At 47.7% G+C, this 21,559-nt stretch overlaps 1 long non-coding RNA gene across 2 annotated transcripts; it reads right to left on the reverse strand.

The window, feature by feature from the left end:
• Positions 1 to 11,092: 11,092 nt before the first annotated feature.
• Positions 11,093 to 16,340, reverse strand: LOC142929780 (uncharacterized). 2 transcript variants are annotated; one of them, XR_012945938.1, is made up of 3 exons: positions 15,214 to 16,340; positions 14,848 to 14,884; positions 11,093 to 11,442 (listed from the first exon to the last, which is right to left on the reverse strand). It is a non-coding gene; the product is annotated as an uncharacterized LOC142929780 (long non-coding RNA). The 2 variants fall into 2 exon arrangements; XR_012945939.1 differs by having other exon boundaries at positions 14,848 to 14,915.
• Between the last annotated feature and the right edge of the window lie 5,219 nt (positions 16,341 to 21,559).

Genomic DNA, 21,559 nt, shown 5'->3' on the forward strand with positions numbered 1-21,559 from the left:
ATGCAGTACAAATTATCAGATGGGTTAATCACAGTTCATGAGAAACTGCGTCATTCCCCACCCACTCACCACACTACAGATCTCAGAGCACGTTAGATTGTAGTTAAATCTCCTTTATTTTTTGTTCATTAACATATTTTAGGTATTTCCCCCCCCCTCCCTCTCTCACTCTTTCTCTCTTCAAATGTTGACGTCGTCCGTGCTTTTAGCGTCACTCGAGTGCATGAAGACAGCGCTGAGATGAATATTAAAAGGGGGCATCAGACAAGGTGACAACGCTTTCCACCACGGAAATTGAATGATGAAATCAGCTGGCGTGCAGGCGCTATCGTTGTGTTATTAACATCGCAGCGACGTGAGAGATGGCGACAGCTTGGGTGGAGAGGGCCCTCATCCAGCAGTAGATCGATCATGTTTGACGACGACGACGATGATGATTATTGGTGTCATGCCACGTGGCGAAGCGTCCATTTTGAACTCTCGCCGCGCCCAACACGCCCCCGTGACCGACACTGCGTGGGGAGGGCCTTCGTCCAGCGGTGCATCGATCATGGTCAGAAACCCACCTGCTGTCACCACCGCAGAGCCCCGCAAGGGTGGATTGTCCGCCGCAATGCGGTCCACCAATCGTATTTACGCGTGCGTATGTACGTTGGACTTCATTCGCACCGTACGTAGCCAACCGTGCCAACCGGAGGTGAGGGGAAAGAGAAGGATCTAAACACAAGAGGCAGTTCTAAAGAAACGCAGTTGTATCGCCCGCTGCCACCACCACACCTGGGGGGAAAAAAAAATCGAGGTTGTGCCTTGTTCCATCAGCCACAAGGGCCGCACAGCATTTACCTCCCCTCGAGGTCATGTTGCATTATCTGTGCGCCCTAAAAAAAAATACAATTTTCACGAGCGTCGGGAGCAAAGATTCCTCTCCAGGAAATTGCAGTCCATATTTTAGGGGACAGAAACACCCGGCTGAATATACCTCGGGTGGAGGCCGCTGCTGCTGTTGCTGCACGCGAATCGCACCCTCAGATCCTCTCCTCCGTGGCTGAGAAATACAATTTTACACGTACGGCATGCATTCCCGGAACGCGATTCCCGCCCCACCACCACCACCACCCCTCTCTCGTTCTCTTTGTCTCCTTTTAATCCCTCCGGCCATCTCATAATCCACATAAATTAGCTTCAGTTGGGCTTTCCAGACAGCGTCACGTGACCCTAATCTGAAATTCAGAAACGTCGCACCTCGGGACATGCTAATTCTGCTCCTGCAAATCCTCGGCAGCGAGCGGCGGTGGCGTTTTGGGGCTGAGCGGATCGCAAGCGGACGTCCTCCTCGCCCATTAATGGATCCGTCTCATCCACCGTATTCCCCACCGGCACCGGGGCTGATAATTAATTGATCAGACGTTGTTGTTGCTGTTGATGCTGCCGAGGACGGTAAAACGACACATTTGGTCACCAACTGGATTTGGGTTTTTTTTTAGAGTGTGTGCGTGCGTTAGCACGCACGCGTGCACTGCTGTATTTGTTGTTATTGTAAGTTATCATTTAACTAGCTGTACTACCCGGCTTCGCCCGGGACTTGGATTCACCACACCCGGCCGCCTTTGTCTCCCCAGTGGCGATGTTCACACCACAACAGTTACTCGTTTGAGGCTGAGTCGACCTAGGGGAGGCCCAAGACCGGAATCGAACTCGGGTCGCCGGGTTCGTAACGCGTCGCGCTAACCACTACACTACAATGCGTTACGCTTCCACATGCGCGGGTCACGTGACAGATTTGACGTCACAGCTCACTTGCCGTGCAAAAAAATATGCATTATTGAGCTCCCCCTCCTAAAAAAAACAAAAGTGTATTTTCATAATTTGTGCATGGTGTACAGTCTGGAAAGTACCCACATGGCAAATTTCCAGTTTGTTGCATGTCGGGAAATAGGCTAGACATTTTGAACAGACACACATATTCACAACTTTTCCTTTTATATATATGGAGATTTACAGGTCAAGCTATGACCCAAATGATGGCCACGTCACGTCGGTCAATGCACTTCAGATTTCACAATTTTTTCAGTTCAGCAGGAAGGGCCCAATAAGCTGTTTGGCTCAATGTCATGGGCGTCCTACGACGTTACGGATGTTATACATTGACTAACACTGCCTACCAACTAACACTGTCCACAGACTAACACTGGCCACAGACTAACACTGCCCACAGACTAACACTGCCCACAGACTAACACTGTCCACAGACTAACACTACCCACAGACTAACACTGTCCACAGACTAACACTACCCACAGACTAACACTGCCCACCGACTAACACTGCCCACAGACTAACACTGCCCACAGACTAACACTACCCACAGACTAACACTGTCCACAGACTAACACTGTCCACAGACTAACACTACCCACAGACTAACACTGCCCACAGACTAACACTGCCCACTAACTAACACTGTCCACAGACTAACACTGTCCACAGACTAACACTGCCCACTAACTAACACTGTCCACAGACTAACACTGCCCACAGACTAACACTGCCCACAGACTAACACTGCCCACTAACTAACACTGTCCACAGACTAACACTCCCCACAGACTAACACTGCCCACAGACTAACACTGTCCACAGACTAACACTACCCACAGACTAACACTGCCCACCGACTAACACTGCCCATAGACTCAACACTGACCACAGACTAACACTACCCACAGACTAACACTGACCATATACTAACACTGCCCACAGACTAACACTGTCCACAGACTAACACTGCCCACAGACTAACACTGCCCACAGACTAACACTACCCACAGACTAATACTGCTCACAGACTAACACTGCCCACAGATTAACACTGCCCACAAACTAACACTATCCACAGACTAACACTGCTCACAGACTAACACTGCCCACAGACTAATACTGCCAACAGACTAACACTGTCCACAGACTAACACTGCCCACAGACTAACACTATCCACAGACTAACACTGTCCACAGACTAACACTATCCACAGACTAACACTGCCCACAGACTAACACTGTCCACAGACTAACACTGCCCACAGACTAACACTGTCCACAGACTAACACTCCCCACAGACTAACACTGCCCACAGACTAACACTGCCCACCGACTAACACTGCTCACAGACTAACACTGCCCACAGACTAATACTGCCAACAGACTAACACTGCCCACAGATTAACACTACCCACAGACTAACACTGCCCACAGACTAACACTGCCCATAGACTAACACTGCCCACAAACTAACACTACCCACAGACTAACACTGACCATATACTAACACTGCCCACAGACTAACACTGCCGATAGACCAACACTGCCCACAGACTAACACTGCTCACAGACTAACACTGCCGATAGACCAATACTGCCCACAGACTAACACTGCCCACAGACTAACATTGAATCGTATTTGCAAGAATAGGTCAGTTCGCAAATGTTGTTTGAAATGCGGTTTACGTGACTCCTATAGCCACTAGAGGCACTATCATTCACCGCAATGTAAAAACAGACTGAGTAGGGAGGTATGGACCGCCACTACTCAACACGCTGCCGCCGCGACCCTCACCAGGACAAGCCCACCGAGAAACGGACGAACGAACGGAATATCTCCAGGGGAGTGAATTGTTACACCTTTAATTGTCATCATCGTCATCATCATCATCATGGTTTTAACAATCTTGAACATCATCAGCCATACTCCACATTACCTAGTCGCAATGTGGTGGATATACAATGCAAAGTTGAGATCGTGGATATCTAGCCCAAGCATGCAATAAGAAAGGAAGTCTCTCGTTTAATTCATGATTATGTTTTATTCATTCTTTACCTCCCTCCAGCGATTGAATGAATTACCGTGACCCAGGGTCACGATTTGATTCAAGAATTGAGTCATTTCGCTTTTACTGACTTGTCCGTCTGGTATCTCTCTCATTTATGCTCTCCTGTTTGTTATGAGTTTGTTCTCTGAGCCCTTAAGAGGCATTTGGCGTATAATTTGTATGTACATAATGGAACGTGCTCCCAGACTTCAATTTCCAGCCACTTCGAATATCGGTGGTGAGTGATATCTGAACCGGTCTTGGGTCCACCTCACTTCACCAAATCTCACTGATAAGCATGGTGCAGTATGGTCACGCAACTTCACGAATTACATTGCAAATATTTGCAGTCTTCTAGTACACCACCACTAATGGAGTCTCTGCAGTCGTATTTGACTATGTTCCTGAATTGTGTTTTGACGTTTTATTTTACTTTCGCCCTGCTAATTATCACCACATGACCACGGAAATTAATATAGGACTAAATCTGTTATTTAATTAAAAGGCAGCTGGGATACAATATTTTCACCGCATGATTTTTTCCCATTATCCTTGGGCCACAGTTCCCAAGCTCCACTCTCTTTGTTCTCCATCCCCTCCTCCACTCTCCCCGTGTCAGAGAACGGTTGCGGCAGAGATGTTTCCCGGAGTGGCATTCCACCCCCCCCCCTTTGCCACACACTCTACTATGACATTGTCACATACCGTTTGTCAAATCGAAGTTTTGTAATTCTCACAGTTGAGGCTTTGGCAAATCAAGCTAAAAACTAAATGACACGTTATTTTACGTGCGGGCGCGTGTGTGTTGTCAGTAATTCGGTGACCTGGCTGGCACCATCAGCTCACTGCGCTTGAGAACTCGGTTTTATTCACTGGCGGCTGAATTCCACGTTCATTAGAACCCAGACTTTTCCGCGGTGCCAGCTGAGCGCTCTGACCTCCGAGCTGACCCTACAAACTCCGCTCTCTGAGAAACTCTTCCTCTCCCCTCGCTCCTGCATTCCACATCACAGCCGCCTACCCTATATCAATACGCGCGGGCAACGCGTATTTACCGGCGCTCGTTAGCGTATCGGCGCGGTGGCCTCGGTGGGCTGGGGTCTTGGCTGCCGCGAGGACAGCGATACGGGTGACCGTGCCGATGCGTGCCCACGTGAACTCATTAAGTGAGTGAACGCCGAGCCTGGCGCGCACGTGTCCGCGTGTGGGCCCAGGCCTCATTTTCACAGAGCCCTCTCAGTCTCCGGAGAATTGAACGGCGGCTCGCAAGCCGCGCGTGGTTTCACGGTCAATTTTCGTGCCGCTGTGAGAGCTGGGGACACATTCACAGAGGTAGCAGGGGGGGGCAGTGAGGGGGGGGGGGGCAAAGCGCTGTCCTGCAAGTGTCACGTGGACTTGCGATCCAGAGGTCGCCGGTTCGATTCATCATCCCGGCGCGGCAGTCGAAGCGATGGGGAAAGTTTCTAGAATATCCACCGCCTCTTTCCACCCAGCAGTGGAAATGGGTAGCTAGTGCACCCCAGGCAGTCGATCGGGCGTTCGCATGTGGTGGAGTAAAGTGTGGGTAATCTTACCGTTCACAAGACGTCTGGTCAGCGTGGAAGAGTATAGGCCTGATGCCCAATCTAGAGCTCTCGCTAGAAATTGCAGGGCTACACATTTACCGTTGCGCGATGTGTCAGTTCGTGTGTGCCCAGCAGTGCGTTCACGATTAAAATCCCACGAGAAACGGTTACCGGTTGTGTGGTTGAAAAAGATTAACCGTTTACCAGTTTACATTGAACAGCCTTATCAGTAATCATCATCTACATCATCAGAATCAGTCAGCATCAATCATTGCCGTCATGATTATGAGCATCATAATCATTATTATAATCTGCATCATTGTTATTAATCATTATCACCAATGATCAGCAATCATTGATGATGATCAGCACTCATTGATGATGATTAGTTAGCATCTCGTGACCGTGCCGAGATGTTAACTACCTCGTGCGGTATACAGGAGGTCGTGTGTTTCATCCAGACTATGATGCCTGTAAATTAGGAGTTCGCGTGTCTCTCTCCCCGTGGTTGCGTGGATTTTCTCCTGGTTCTCCAGTTTTTCCCTCCACATTTAAAGTCAACATCACGCGTCCAGAGTATTTGGCTGCTATAAAGTTCCCCACGATAAGCCACCTCGTATGTGGCCAGGTCGCTTCTAATGAAGATCCATATAGCTCAGTGGGCCTTACCTGAAAAGAGTTAAAAAAAAATATGATGTATATCAGCATCAGCAATAGCACCACTTAATGTCTAAGACAAGACGCTTGTCTGCAGGAAAGCCTCACTGAGTGTCATAACTCTCTCTCTCTCTGAGCAGAGTTCTGCCAAGTTTCCACACTATGGGGCGATAATTGCTCTGCATTATCTCAATTGGATCATTTGACGGATTGTCAAATTTCGGAGGCCGACGCCTGGCATGCGATGGTCTCCTCTCGCGGCATGAGGTCAGTAGTTGCAGTCGCCGTACGTGTACGGTTATCGTGCACACCGCAGGATTAACGAGGGCGGCCGCTGGAGTCGAACCGCGAACCTCTGCGACGAGCGGCTGAACACGGTGCCGCCGCTGGTTCGTTGTCACCGCCACTGCTCTCACACGCTGCAGTCCGTGCATTTCAAAGCACTCTCCGCACCGATTAATTTAATTTACGCTGGCATGAGAGACCACACACAGGCAACAGTAAAAAGCAAAAAAAATCAACAACATCAAAAACTTAACAGCAACGGTAGGAGCAAACGGGATCCCATGGGAGCCACGCTAACACGTCGAACTGCTTTGAAATGCGTTTTTAAACACGGGTGCACTCCAAAACTATTGCGATGTGCGGGACCCCTAACTCATCCCGTGGCTTTGGTGCGCACGCGGGGCTGACAATGCGCAACCGCTCCACCGGGACGAGCGGAGAGGAATTTGCAATTTTTAATTTGCGAGCCGTGCCGGTGATAGAGGAGTGCGGAGTGGATGGACTAATCGCCTCGAACAGAGCTAAGTGGGTAACGATTTGGCAAAGCGAGACCCAGCAGCGACCGCGCGCTCTCGCTCGTACAACGCGACGTGCCCCCGCACATCCAGAGTGCAGTGCGTTTAAATTAGCGGTTAGCGCACACTGGGATTGGGATTTATATATGTGTGCGAGTCGAAGTTTCTCGATTCAATCCCACCCCCACCCCCCCCAGCATGGCAGTTGTAAACAATGGGGCAAGTTTCTTAAATACCTCCGTCTGTCCCTGTCCACACAGGAGTTTACATGTGTGCACCAGAGTTAGTCGAAAGGCAGGGTCGTGTTTTAGTGGAGTGAATTGTGGGTACTCGAACTGTCCTCTCTCTCTATACGGGTTATCTAGAGCACCCTCTAGTGGGGGACCTTTCCACCAGCAGAGGCGAGAGCCAGGAATTGTAGGGCTGCCCCTTCATATACTTTTCACAAATTGTTCAATCTGCAAGGGACATGCGTCAACAGGGCTCCATTCCCCAAAGGGAGTGTTTCTCCTTTCGGGGCATAATGCACGTGTGTGTCGGTGTTTGTCGCTGGTCACGAGCGACATCAGTGAAGTGTATTTGAACCGGTCCTGGGCCTCTCCTAGGTCGACTCAGCATCGAATGGACACCTGGTACAGTGTGCAAACATCGCCACTCGGGAGACAAAGGCGGCCGAGCGTGGTGCTCTCCATGCACCCCCTCGAGCAGCACTTGTCCCAACAGTCTGTTAAGGCTAAACGGGGGATCTTTTTATTTGGCGTATATGTGGGTAAAATCATACCAAGATGGCATAATTGGGGAGCACAGGTGTTAAATCTGTCAGTCATCTCACTCAGTTGACCCATAACAACTGAGTCTGTTTTGTGACCTCCTGACAGCGAACCTTCCACACTTCACGTGGCCTTAAAGTGCACTTGGCCTGGCACAATAGCTGTTGTGATGTCACCGTCATTCGTGGCGAATGTCAGTTGTTGTGTGGGGAACTGCAACGCAATAGTTTCCACACTCAGCTACAAACCCAGGTGACATAAGTGGAAAGCGTTGTCCGAAAATATCCTGGCGCCTCCCCTAGGCAGACTCAACATTACATTTGTACCTGATACGGTGTTTCAACATCATCAAAGGCGGTAGGCATCGCGCAGGCAATGCATCACCTCGTACGCCGTGCCAGCTCAAATGAGTGCTCACTAACAGCACTTGCCTCAACAGTCTATATAGCTCTACAGGGGATCTTTGTCCTTGGCTTTGTGTCAATTAGGTAGATGAATAGATAGCCGGAGGGTTTTATGAATTGACAACACCATCACTAATCCTACTACACACTCTGACCTTAACTCTTGATTGTAGCTCGAAGTCTAACAATTATCTAGGGCGCCACGGTGGCGAGATGTTAACTCCGATGTTAACTCCCTCACCTGGTATACAGGAGGTCGTAGGTTCGATCCCGACCCCGACCCGGACGCCTGTATATTTGGAGATTGCACGTTCTTTCCATGGTTGCGGGATTTGTCTCCGGGTCCTCCGGGTTTTCCCTCCACATTTAGAAACTTGATTTAAGAATATTTGGCCGCTATACATTTCCACATGATAAGCCACTTCGTTGAGCTATAATTTGTGGACAGGTCGCTCCTGAAAAAGAGCTATATAGCTCAGTGGGCCTGACCTGGTATGTTTTTGTATTTTGTGCCATTACACGTAACCTGAGCCCGTGCTTCAACACTATTTGCTGGTGCTGACATCAGCAACAGCAAACATTCGATGCTATGCTATTTTTATTTTGCCAGGTAAGGCCCAATGAGCTATGTACCTCTTCTTACAGAAGCGACCTGGCCACAAATGATAGCTCAACGAAGTGGCTTATCATCATCGTCTGGAAATGTATAACAGCAGTCAAATACTCTAAACGCGCGATGTCCATTCTAAATGTGGATTCTAACGACGGCCGACCTGGCCACGCGGCTCAGCAAACGGTCTGCAATCGGAAGTTTTCGAGTAAAACAATAAACCCTGGTTGGGGCTCGACTCGGTCCATCATTCATCTGGATGCCATTAAAATATAAGTACTACTTTGTGGAGAAATCTGCAGCGGCTGTCCTATGGATAGGCGTTCCCCCCGGCCGTAGAAATGCGAAACTTCCACCGCTGGCTCAGATGCTGTAAACGGGACGTGAGCAGCCATCTCAAGACTCAATCGAGCAGCAAATCACGCTGACCTAACACTGACCCCGACATTAACAACGGCCGTGACCCTAACGCCAATGCGGACCCTAATGTTAGCTCGGGCTCAATCATTGCCCCTGCCCGTATTGCCGATTATGATCCTAATCTTATCCCTTGCCTGAATCGCCCCGACTACTCTGTCAGCGATGACACCCGAATCACGACGACATCAGCCAAACGTCGCGCTGGCAAGGTGAAAAAGGACCGCGACTGTAATTGCCGCATCTGCTCGTTACGGCGTGCGCGCGAGAGAGATAAAGAGCGGGAGAGAGAGAGAGGGAGGGGAGAGCAAAAGAGATGGAGAGCGAACGAGATCGTTTACACTTTAGAGCGCAAACAACGTGATGGAAATAGATTGTCGTCATCGCGAACGATGACAAGCGGTTAACGCGCCGCTCCGCAAAATTCCTTAACTCAACTGTCAGTTTAACCTCCGAGGACGGCGCTGGATGCCGGCCAATTAGCATATCTGGCAATGAAAAATGTGAGCGCATTACCGCTGGCTTAGGTGAAAAGGTGGTTTGACAGATGAAGAGGTTTCTAATTTGACACGCCATTAATGTGACGCGGCCCCCAGCCCCCCGTGTGGCTTCCTCGGGCTCGGCCCGACCGTACGATCGCGTAAATTGTTTGGAGGCCTCGACGTCGTGACTTTCTCGGAATGCGGGGACACGGACCGGCTGGAGAGGCTCCCACTCAGCCCATTAGTCCCTCATAATCTCCCCGGCGGCCGCGAGATGGGACTCACCACCCGCACCCCCCACCCCAACCCCCCCTTCCCTCCCTCCCGCTGCTTGCTGACGTGGGTTGAATTTCATATTTAGGCCACGGTTGGCAAAGCGTGATTTTTTTGTGGCACGAAGCCCGAGTGGCAACTCCTTGCCGCAGTCTGTGGGTCTCTGCGCAACTCAGTGGTGGTGTAGTAAGCCTGTTTGGCGGCACGCGCCCTGCTGCAAGCTTGCATTGCCCTATGCGTCTTTATGCGAGGTCTGCGAGTCTCTATGTATGTGTACCGGGTCTCTATGTAGGTCTATGGGTGTCTATGAGGGGAGCGGTGGTGCAGCGGTTAGCGCGCTGCGCTATGAACCCGGCGACCCGGGTTCAATTCCCGCTCACGGTCAACACCAGCGACGATTATCTGAACCGGTGTTGGGCCTCCCCTAGGTCGACTCAGCCTCAAATGAGTACGCGGTGCGGTGTGTAAACATCGTCACTGGGGAGACAAAGGCGGTCGGGCGTGGTGCTGGCCACCCACCCCCCTCGTGTACCGTTCCGACCTTCATAGGTGCTCGCTAACAGCACTTGCCCCTACAGCCTGTTAAAGCTACACGGGGGGTGTTTGTCTTTGTTTTGTTTTTTTTATGTAAGGCGGTGGTGTAGTCTGGTTTGTGGCACGACCCCTGGTGCAAGTCTGCTTTCGCACATGTGTCTCGATGTAATTCCGCGAGTCTCTATATAGGTGTAAGGGTTTCCGATGTAGTGTCGTAACGCGCGTGGTTAGCAAAGGGTGATGTGAGGTGACACTGGAGTGGCGTGGCAGAAATTGGGGGGGGGGGGGGGGCGAGGCAGGGATGGAGGGACTGCGACTGAGGTCGCGCGGGTGAAAGCGTGGGGACACGGATTAGGCGCCGGAGGGGGCGACGCATCGACTGAGCGGGTGCATCTGGGGACGAGCAGGTGTGAGCGTCGGGGCACCGGGCAGGCGCCGGAGAGGCGGGAGATTGGGAGGGATGATTGGGAGATAGCCCGTGCGGGAGACGCCGTGGAGGCGGTAGCTTAATTAGGGAGGTAATCGAGGACTCCAAATGAGGAGAGATTTTTAAGGGGGTGTGCCGAGCAAGACGGGGTTGGTGCTCAAAGGGGATGAAGGACACAAGAGTCGTGGAGAAGACGCCTGGGACCTCGCCCTCCTCACCTCGTCCTGCCCCAGCAGTGTTGGTTGATCCCCTGCTGGGGGCAGGGACGAGGGCGGAGGTGTGAGGGAAGCAGGGCAGGATAGAGGAGTGTAGAGTGAGAAAGAGAGACTTTTTGACTTTTAAACAACTTTTATTGCCGCCAGCAGTAACAGCACTGGAAGCGATTCCGATATGAAATACACAAAGTCACCAGCATACAAATAAACGCTATAAATCCACGCGCTGTGGCGCTAAATGCAGCGCGCACAACACGAAAGAAGCGAGCGCTTCAGAAGGTGAACACGTGGGGTGCCGTCCACGCTGGTACAGAGAGGGGCTTGTCCGGCTCCCCAGCGTTCGAAGAAGACGCGCTGCACATCACCGACATGTGAGTGGTACGTGGCGTGCTCCAGCCGGAGCCGCGCCTTGAGCAGGCCCCTGAACACTGGAAGCAGCACAGAGCAGCCGTCAGTGTCACCTTGCAGCATCTTATTCCTCGTTCTGTAACACCGCCATCTTCGCCTGAGCACAGGCGAAGTTGGCGAGGTCATGGCGCTTGTTAGCCAGGTAAGAACGAGACAGGGAGAGGGGGAGACGGGGGGAGAACGAGACAGAGAGAAAGAGAGACGGAGAGAGAGAGAGGGGGAGATAGAGTGGTTACCGTGCACGAGGTGCGCGGATGTGAGTAGGGGAAAGTCGGGGAGTTCGGAGCAAGGGTGTGTGTGTGAGTGTACGTGAGGAGCTTCCACATTGGATGCAAGGTAAATAAAGTGCCAGGTGAAAAGTTACGAGTGTCAGTGTGAGTACAACAATACACCTGTATAAGTCAGTGGTGCACCACGGTTGGAATGGGCCCTGGTGCAAGCACCACGCTATGCATGCCTAATTGAGTGGAACCACATTGACTTTTAACTTTTTTTACACATCGGAATCGGCCAAACAATCCAACAGGCAATCTGTTCCTGAGAAAACGTTCTTCCCTGTGTCAATAAGTCGTCAGCGTCAGTGGTTTCCTGCTCAAATGAGCAGTGAGGCAATGCTCGTTTTTTGTTTGCAATCCCGAGACAGTGGAGGAAATTCCTCCTTCCTATGGCGAGGGCGAATTTTGTTATAGACCAATCACTGTTGACTTCCTCACAGAGTGGTACTCATTTATTGAACCCCATAGGGATGATGGACTGAGTCAACACCCAAACAGCATTTGCCCTCTCAACCTTCCGATTGCGAGCCGCTCGCTCTACCGCTGAGTCGGTTTACTGCTGGTCGTAGGCCTCTCAATGCCCTCCCGTCATGGGGGTTTGTTTGACCATCCTTCACCACGCTAGTCAACGCACGCTAGTGAAGGAGATGTCCAGGACTCGTTCAGATGTCACTCGCCACTGATGTTGACCGAACTCAGGTCGCCGGGCTCAACGCGCAGTGTGCTGAGCACTGCGCCGCCACTACACCACTTGGAATTTTTTCACGAAAATTTTAATTGGACACGGGGTTAGGGACTCTCCTTCTCAATCAGTGAATATTAGATGACGACAACAAAAAGCCTGTTAAAATCTAACAGTTAATTGAAAATTATTTTAAAAACAATATTGCTCTGTATTAAAAAATATATATTCCAAAATGAGTGCGTGATATATATATGAAAAAAAGTTTGGCCCAAAGTTGAATGTAAATGTGGTGCACTTGCACGATGTGTTGAATGAAGGCCAAAAGAGACTTTGTTTCATAGAAACAAAAAAATACTCATTAAATACACTCAGGGACATCTGAAATGGCCATCTTCCCGACAAATATAACTTCCCTTTGTTTATTGTGCTTATTTTTGTTTGATATATATACGGACTCGATCTGCCCCTTTGTGATGATATGTGGCACTACATCAATCACGTAAAGTGTCATTGTGACAACGCACCACGTGGACATGCAGGCTAGAACATCATCGTCGTCATCACCTCCGATTAGCACGGTTGGCTACAGATACATCATCATGAGCAGCATAAATCAGCCATCGTCAATCCACTGCTTTAACAAAGCTTACCCAAGCCACGACAATTTCCCACGACCTTGTGGTGTAAAAATCCACCGCACACATTCGCCAATAATGGTATAAAGCCTGAAGCGAGACCCTCATATCGTGATCAGGTCAGAGATGTGACTGAATGAGTGGAACAGCGGTCAAAAATACTGAGTGGGCAAAATCTGAATCTAAGCTTCAGCCACGAGTGATTAAACTCAAATGTAGTGATGGGCTCAGCCTTGTCACCAATGACTGTAAAAAAAACCCCATGATATTAAATTTTGTTTGTCACTTAATTTGGCTTATTTCAGCTCTGAGACTGCAAGAATGAAATATATAACTTTGTATGATGTGTAATAAAAATGATTTTGACCATACTTTACCACAGTGGTCAATGCAATTTGGTGAAAAGTGGCATCCAAGCCCAAGTCATAAATCACTCGCTCTGGCGATAAGCTGCAGTATGTTAAACGCTGTGCCACCAATCTACCCCATAACATAAGAGAAAACCCTATAAAACAGCATAAAATTACAACTATTTGTTTAAACATGTGAGAAACAATTTAAAATTGTAAAAAAAAAATTGTTTAACCAGGTGATAATCCAAGAGACCAGGATAGTATAATGTGCAAGAATGCCCTGGGGGAATAGTCTTTTTCGAGTCATTTTCCAAGTTGGTAAATGTGTGCAGTGTTGTTCGATAAAGGGAGCGGTGGTGCAGTGGTTAACGCACTGGACTATGAAGCGTGCCTGAACCGGCCCTGTGCTCTCCAGCTCGAGCGTCACCAGCCAGAATTGACCAACGCGGTGAAGTTTGGTGTAGCAACCCCTGTGACCGATATCACATGGGTTGACAAAGGGCTGTCAATGATTATTATTATTATATTGCTTAATAATAGACATGGTGTAAACAATTAAAAACAAAAGAGAAGACCACCGACACACGGCTGTAAACTCGTTTTACAACGCGTAATTGTTGCCAGTTGCGCTGCTGTTTGTCTGGTTGTCCCACGTGTTGTTTGGCAACGATATCCGACGTTTCGTTCCATGTGCTGGGAACGTCTTCATAAACGTAATTGAACAACAACACAGGGGCATCGGAGAGATTTTTTAACATTTTAAACCGTGAAAAATGGGGCCTCGTGTTAAGAGTTTTCGCCACTGGAGGTGGCTGCAGTTTGCTCCGCGGCAGGGAGGCTGGCCCAGGATGGATAGCAGTGCTCTGAATAATTGATGCGTGGAGGCAAGGCGAGGATGCATCTGCCACGGAAGCTTCAGTAGGCTGGGCCGCTTGCCTCTGGCACCAAACTTCTCAGTGTCCTCCCCCCCCCATCACCACCAACCCCTTCCTCCCTTTCCTCTCTTTCCCTTTCTCCCTCTCTCTCACCCCATCTCTCAGACTCATCTCCTCACGACCTCCACCCCCACACTACCCAACCACCACCGCCTACTCCCACTGCCCAATGCCCCAAACAGCTTGAGCCATACTTGACCATTCCCACACGCGCTTTTATCTCGTGTCCTTGAGCCAAGACTGCATTGATTTTGTTGTGTGTGTGTGTATCTCTCTGTAGACAGTTTTGCTAATGAAAATAACATTACAGGATGATAGTGCGATTTTTCTCTCATTCATTCATTCGTTCATGCATAAGTCGGTATGTTTAGAACTACATTTCATTATGGAATGTTTTTTTGTTTGTTCTCATAACATATACTAAACCGTTAAAAACGACAGTTAAAGAGACAACTAACATCCAACGAGGGTATTTTATAACCCTTTTGTCAAGACCTGCTAGCAGTGGCGTGGCGAGAAAATTTCAAGGCCGTACCTTTATCTTCCACTGCTGGGTGAGGGCTTCCTCATGCCTGTGCGGGTCGTCGGGGTTATTTGAGCATACTTCACCACGTTGGTCACGTAATATTATTAGTATTAACAAGAAATATATATAGTGTTGTTATTGCAACAAAAACGTGGGCCGAGTACAACGCGTCGGTGTTCAATAGAAGAGGTACAAATAAAATCTGCGGAAATTTCTCATCGGCGCGTCGAGAACATTCATAGGAGCGGTGAAATAGGGCCCACTGCCCCACCCAAGTGGGGATTATTAGTATTATTCTTATCACAATGAAAATGTGTCGCCCAGAACACTCCATTACACTATGTCGCCGTAATGACCAAGCTCAATCAACAATACCTTTTTTTGGCAAAACAGAGTATTTCATGATGGAATGTAGCCCACTGCCATTTGCAGATTCAGGCTAGAAAAATCCCGTGGCAGCGAGTTGAATCTCCAACTGTCAGCATCGGTCCAACCGATCTGGGAAGCTCTTGACGGTTTGAGTAGCAATAATTGTACTGCCAGCCCTACCCTCTCAACCCTAGAAAAGGACTGTCACCCGAAAAAAATCGTCGGTAGTAGAATGTTCTAGGTTTTTTTTTGCTTAATTGTTTTTGTTTGTTCTGAAAATTTTATTTCAATTATACCATCAGCGTCATGTGATTGAAATTTCATTTTTTTTGGAACTGATTTTTTTGGGTTTAGTTTATTGTCCTTCCACTGCACCTTCGACTAGAACTGTTGGCTATGTACGGTCCAAAACAAGCTCACCATACATACTTATATGTGATCACGTGGCAATGGTACAGAGCGCATGTGGAAAGTGGAATTGGACTGGGCACCGCGCAGAGCGAAGACGGAGCGAGAGATGGCGACAGTTCGAGAATGCCTTCATCCAGCAGTGGATCGATCGTGGCTGAGGATGATGATGATGGTGATGCGCCATGCCGTGAGATTAATAACTGTCTCCATTTGTAACTCTCGCATTGCTCGACACTCCCCACGACCCACATAGTAAGGGGAGGCCTTCATCCGGCAGTGGATTGTCCAAGGGATGTAAATTCTTATTATTCTTCTTCTTATTATTTTTCTTCTTATTCGTCCAAGAGTTATTTTGACAATAAACTATTTTTGTTGCCGGTTTTTTTTTGCCGTGAAAAAAATGCATCCATCTTATAAATGTTGGGCACAACAATATAGCATTATTATAAATTATGCATACCTTCAGACTTGATTCGAAGCTTTCGTGACTGCAAGAATTACTCTTTGTTTTTTTCGGTAAAGTCACGTATAAATAAAAAATAATAAAATAACAATAGCGTACGACGTTTCGGTTGCAACACAAGCAGCCATCATCAGGTACAGAAGAGCTACATTTACGAGAGAGAGGAAACACATAACCCCAGATGTATATACAGACACCCAAGTAGGGGGAACTAACACAGATACAACAGGGGACACAGACAGAGAAGCACACCAAACAAACAGGGTTTAGCAAAATTTGGAAACCATATAAAGCAACACAGACGGTCGGTCAAAACACAATTAACGCATAGTCTGGTTGATTACGCTATTTCAAAGATTGTTAAATTGCAAGTTAAGTATGAAATTTAAAATACAGACCGCGCACACACACATAGACATCCAAGTAGAGTGAACCAGCACAGACACGCACACAGTGAAGTCGCCTTAAATAGGCAGAGAAGGTGAGGCTGAGAGACAATGGGACAAATTAGCATGAGGTATGCATGGAGCAAAGGGGGCGCGGCAGCACCCACTCGGAAACACCAAGGCCCACACACAGGCAGAGACAGCACAGAGACACAAATCCAAGCCAAGACACAAAGGCAGATGCACAAGCAGAGACAACACAAAGACACAGACCTCATACCTCTGGGGTTATGTTTTTCCTCTCTCTCGTAAATTTAGCTCTTCTGTACCTGATGATGGCTGCTTGTGTTGCAACCGAAACGTCGTACGCTATTGTTATTTTATTATTTTTTATTTATACGTGACTTTACCGAAAAAAAAACAAAGAGTATGCATACCTTGTACTCTACTAGTTAGTGCCTTATGCCGATAAATCGTAACCAAAAGTAAAGTCAATGTAGCAGTATTTTGGAGAATATCGAGTGAGAAATGTATCCCTGGTCATACCAACAGCATCGTTGGATTGTGTTGATAGAAGTCCCAAAACAAAACACAGTTCACGAATAAATAAAGCAGACAACGCTTTTGATGACACTGCAAATGGAGCCAGATGTCTAGTTACAATTACACTTTACATTTGGATTTATAAAGCATCTAAATACATTTTTACCTGCAAATTATTATTAGCACCATTTTATTTGCCTTTGCTGGGTGGTAGGGACGACAAACAATGATGAAGGTTGTGCCACACGCCTGACAATTGCCGCAGGTTGGCGAAGGCCATCACGGACCCTTTTGTCCAGTGGGTCAGCTGGCTCAAGGAGATAAAGCCTAAGGGTCATCTCTTGTAACCACTCGAAGGTCGGAGGTCACGACAGTACCTTTTTTTCCTCCACGTCATTTTTTTTTGCTTTGCATCCGCAAGCTTCAAAATCCCCTCCTTTATAACAAAAGGAAGCCCCTGAGAATGAGTGCATGAATAATTAAGTGAATGGATGAACGAGTGAATGACGAAGCCTGGCCTGGCGCATTCCAAATTACAGCAACAGGGTTTTTTTTTGGGGGGGGGGGGGGGGAATGTCAGCTGTACGGCGGCAGAAAATACAGCCGTGTTCTTTACGATGAAGACGCACGATAGATCCGTGCTGGAAGGCTCTGGTCTCCTCCCGCATGTGACGATGCACAAAGGCACAGAATTCGCCGCACATCTCTAAGCAAGGGACCCTCTCGACAGCACGCCTCGAGAACTGGCGGGGCTTGTTGTTGTCTTACCCAGCATTGACATTTCGGCCGGAACTGTCCGGAGCGCTCTTACAAGACTTATTTTGACAATAAACAATTTTCGTTGCTGTGTTTTTGCCGTAAAAAAAAAACAATAATCCATGTTCGGTCATATAAATGTAGGGCACAACAATATAGGATTATTATGAATGGGTATACCTTGTACTCTAGTAGTTAGTGCCTTATGCAGATAAATCGTAACCCAAAGTCAAGTCAATGTAGCAGTATTTGGGAGAATGTCGAGTGAGAAATATATTCCTGGTCATACCAACGACATCGTTGGAATGTGTTGATAGAAGTCCCCAAAAAAACCCCACAAAACACAGTTCAAGAAATAATAAATAAATCATGCAACGCATTTGATAAAAATGCAAATGGGGCCAGATGTCTGGTTACAATTACACTGTATAATTTGGATTTATAAAGCATCTAAATACATTTGTATCTCGTGATGGTGTACAACGGGGGAGGCATTACTTAGACGAAAGGGTGATCGGGAAGGGGAAACGTACAGCGGGGTCATAACGGTGAAACGCAAACCAGGGGAGTTATGTACATTAAGGTCGGCCTCTGGTATGATCTACTACACACACACAGCAGAGGGATATTTTCACGGTGGAAATGTTCACGGAGAGTAGAGAGAGCGAGAAAGCGAGCAGAGGCGATGCTGTGTTACAAAAACACTGCGCAGAATCCTGCTTGTGAAAGATATAAATGAATGAAAAACATACTTACTTAACTTGCATTAAGCAGATAGCTATTTGCGTGGCAGCCCACGCTCTGGTCAATAGCACTTGGCCCGTATTAAACATTCAAGGTGCCTGGATTAAGAGGCTTTCAAAGCAAGTGAGAGAAGGGGATTTACGAGTTGAGCAGGAAAAAGGTGGGATTGACCTGGGTCCCTTCGAGGGGTTCACCCGTTTATAGGTGGGCGAGCGCCCTTTTTTTGCAACAGCCAGGCCTTGGTGTCTCTCACGGAATATTTCCTGTGTCGCTGGTCAACTGGAGAAGGTGGTGCACGTCACTCGTATCCACAGCCATAGTTAGAGGCAGACTGGACGTGGTGTGCCGGATGTGGAAAGTTTGTCTTCGGACCCCCTGGTAGACTGGATTTGGTGACGCATGACTAATATTAGCCATGGACACAGCAAGACATATTACTGAATATGGTGCAGAAATATATTCCTGGTCGCCGAATCCGAGCAGACCTGGCTGTTATGAAGCCCTGCCAACAAAGCAACCCATACCGCCTCCCTCTCCCCACTCCCCCCTGCCCTCTGTTCCACCCAGCCCCAGAATCCCACAGCGCCGCTCTCGTTACCCCGCATTAATGGCCTCGTCCAAAGAAACACGGCCAGAGTTTCAAATCCCTGCCAGTTGCCCCTCCGGCACGGAGGGCGCAGGATGGACGGATTGCAGCGAAGCCGCCAAACACTGGAGGATTTTAAAAGGAAAAAAAACTGTCGAGAGTGTGATTATCTGTCATTTGCATGCTAAAATAAGGCAAAGAAGGCAGCTCTATAGCTCACGAATTGCATCTCGCCGGCGTTGATGGTAAAAAGGAAACTTGAAGGGTTTATTTCAGAAGTCTTTTCTGCGGACGTTCTGTGCTACATGGATGGTGGCACCGCTCTTCGAGATTGCCGAATGGATTCATGATCTCATTACCTGAATGCCTACAACACCATTGTAATTAAGTTGAGAATTAAAAGCAACCTCAAAGTAAATATACAAGACCGATTTGTTGCATTTCAACGCAGTAAACAAAAAATACTTTATTTTATTTAACCAGGTGAGAAGGCAAGATCGTCTCATTTGCAAGATTAAATTAATTATTGTGTTATACAGTGGTGTACAAGCACAAATAGCAAAACACTTAACACAATCGTCAACAACACAAAATGACATTTAAAAACAAATTTTAGTTCAGAAAATGTAACAAAATCACAGTGGAACAACTGCGTTACCGGATACATCTAAAATTTCTACACGAATATACATCGCTCGCGAGTTAAATAACGTTTCCAGTAACACGAGTTTAGACGCCTGTGCCCAGGGGTCCCCACGACACCACCCCAGTGAAGGCTCTGTCCCAGGAAACACGGCCAGCGTGTCGAAATTCCCCCTCCGGCGAGCGGCGAGCGTGGGCCCTTCCGGAGCCTCAGCGAAGGCCGCCAACGCCGGAGGATTTTTTTAAAGGCAGGAACTGGCGAAAGTGCAATTAGTTGTCATTTGCATGCTAAAAGCCGGCGAATCAGACAGTTATATAGCCCACGAATTGCACCGCGGGGTATCCTATCGTGCGCGTGTGTAGCGCGGCAGCTGTCGTACGGCACGCGTGTCCAACTCGATACAGCGCTATCTGTTTACACCTCCTGCAATACTTCTGTTGGCGGCATAACCTGATTTATTTGCTTCCCGAGATCATATTTGCCGGGATACGGTCCTAGGTATTGCCTACTTTCCTCAGAAATGCCTATTAAGCCTACAAAGAAAAACACCACGTGCGCTGTGTTAATGTGCCATTAGTGACAATCCAATCTGTATTGTAACGCAGTATGAGCTGTCGTATGTGTTCATAGATGGACTTTAAAAGCAACATCACATGAAGCTACAGGGTGGCTCAGGGGTCACAGAACCGAGCATGCACCGCTCTCAGATCCTGGGTTTCAAATTCAGCAACCAGCGATGATGTATGTGTGTACGTTGAACCTTTTTCGCACCCTACGTAACCAAGCGTGCTAATCAGAGGTGCGGGTTAAACTGGGTCTCAAGTGCAGAGTTGGTGGTCCTCAGCTTTATCACCAGTGACAGCACAAAAAAAACCCCATAACATACATTTTTTTTCTCAGTGAATTTGGCTACATTACAACTCTGGGAATTAAACATTTGGTTTGATTGTCATGCTGCAAACAAACCCACAGTAGGGTGTATGGGAAAGTCTACCCCCTACTGTGTGAAGGATGAACATTCAAATGGAAGGGGGGCGGTGTTGAGGAGAATTAAAACGTGTTTTCCACAGTTGTTTAGGAGAGGTAAAACGTGTTTAACACAGTTGTTCAGGAGAAGTAACACATGTTTTACACAGTTGTTCAGGAGAAGTAAGCCGTGTTTTACACAGTTGTTCAGGAGAAGTAAAACGTGTTTTACACAGTTGTTCAGGAGAATTAAAACGCGTTTTCCACAGTTGTTTAGGAGATGTAAAACGTGTTTAACACAGTTGTTCAGGAGAAGTAAAACGTGTTTTACACATTTGTTCAGGAGAAGTAAAACGTGTTTTCCACAGTTGTTTAGAAGTATAACGTGTTTTACACAGTTGTTCAGGAGAAGTAAAACGTGTTTTACACAGTTGTTTAGGAGAGGTAAAACGTGTTTTACACAATTGTTCAGGAGAAGTAAAACGTGTTATCCACAGTTGTTTAGGAGAGGTAAAACGTGTTTAACACAGTTGTTCAGGAGAAGTAAAACGTGTTTTACACAGTTGTTCAGGAGAAGTAAACCGTGTTTTACACAGTTGTTCAGGAGAAGTAAAACGTGTTTTACACAGTTGTTCAGGAGAATTAAAACGTGTTTTCCACAGTTGTTTAGGAGAGGTAAAACGTGTTTAACACAGTTGTTCAGGAGAAGTAAAACGTGTTTTACACAGTTGTTCAGGAGAAGTAAAACGTGTTTTCGACAGTTGTTTAGGAGTACAACGTGTTTTACACAGTTGTTCAGGAGAAGTAAAAAGTGTTTTACACAGTTGTTCAGGAGAAGTAAAACGTGTTTTACA

This window comes from Petromyzon marinus, chromosome 34, assembly GCF_048934315.1.
Source record: "Petromyzon marinus isolate PM22_M1 ecotype Great Lakes invasive population chromosome 34, UKy_Petmar_22M1.pri1.0, whole genome shotgun sequence".
NCBI lineage: Eukaryota > Metazoa > Chordata > Hyperoartia > Petromyzontiformes > Petromyzontidae > Petromyzon > Petromyzon marinus.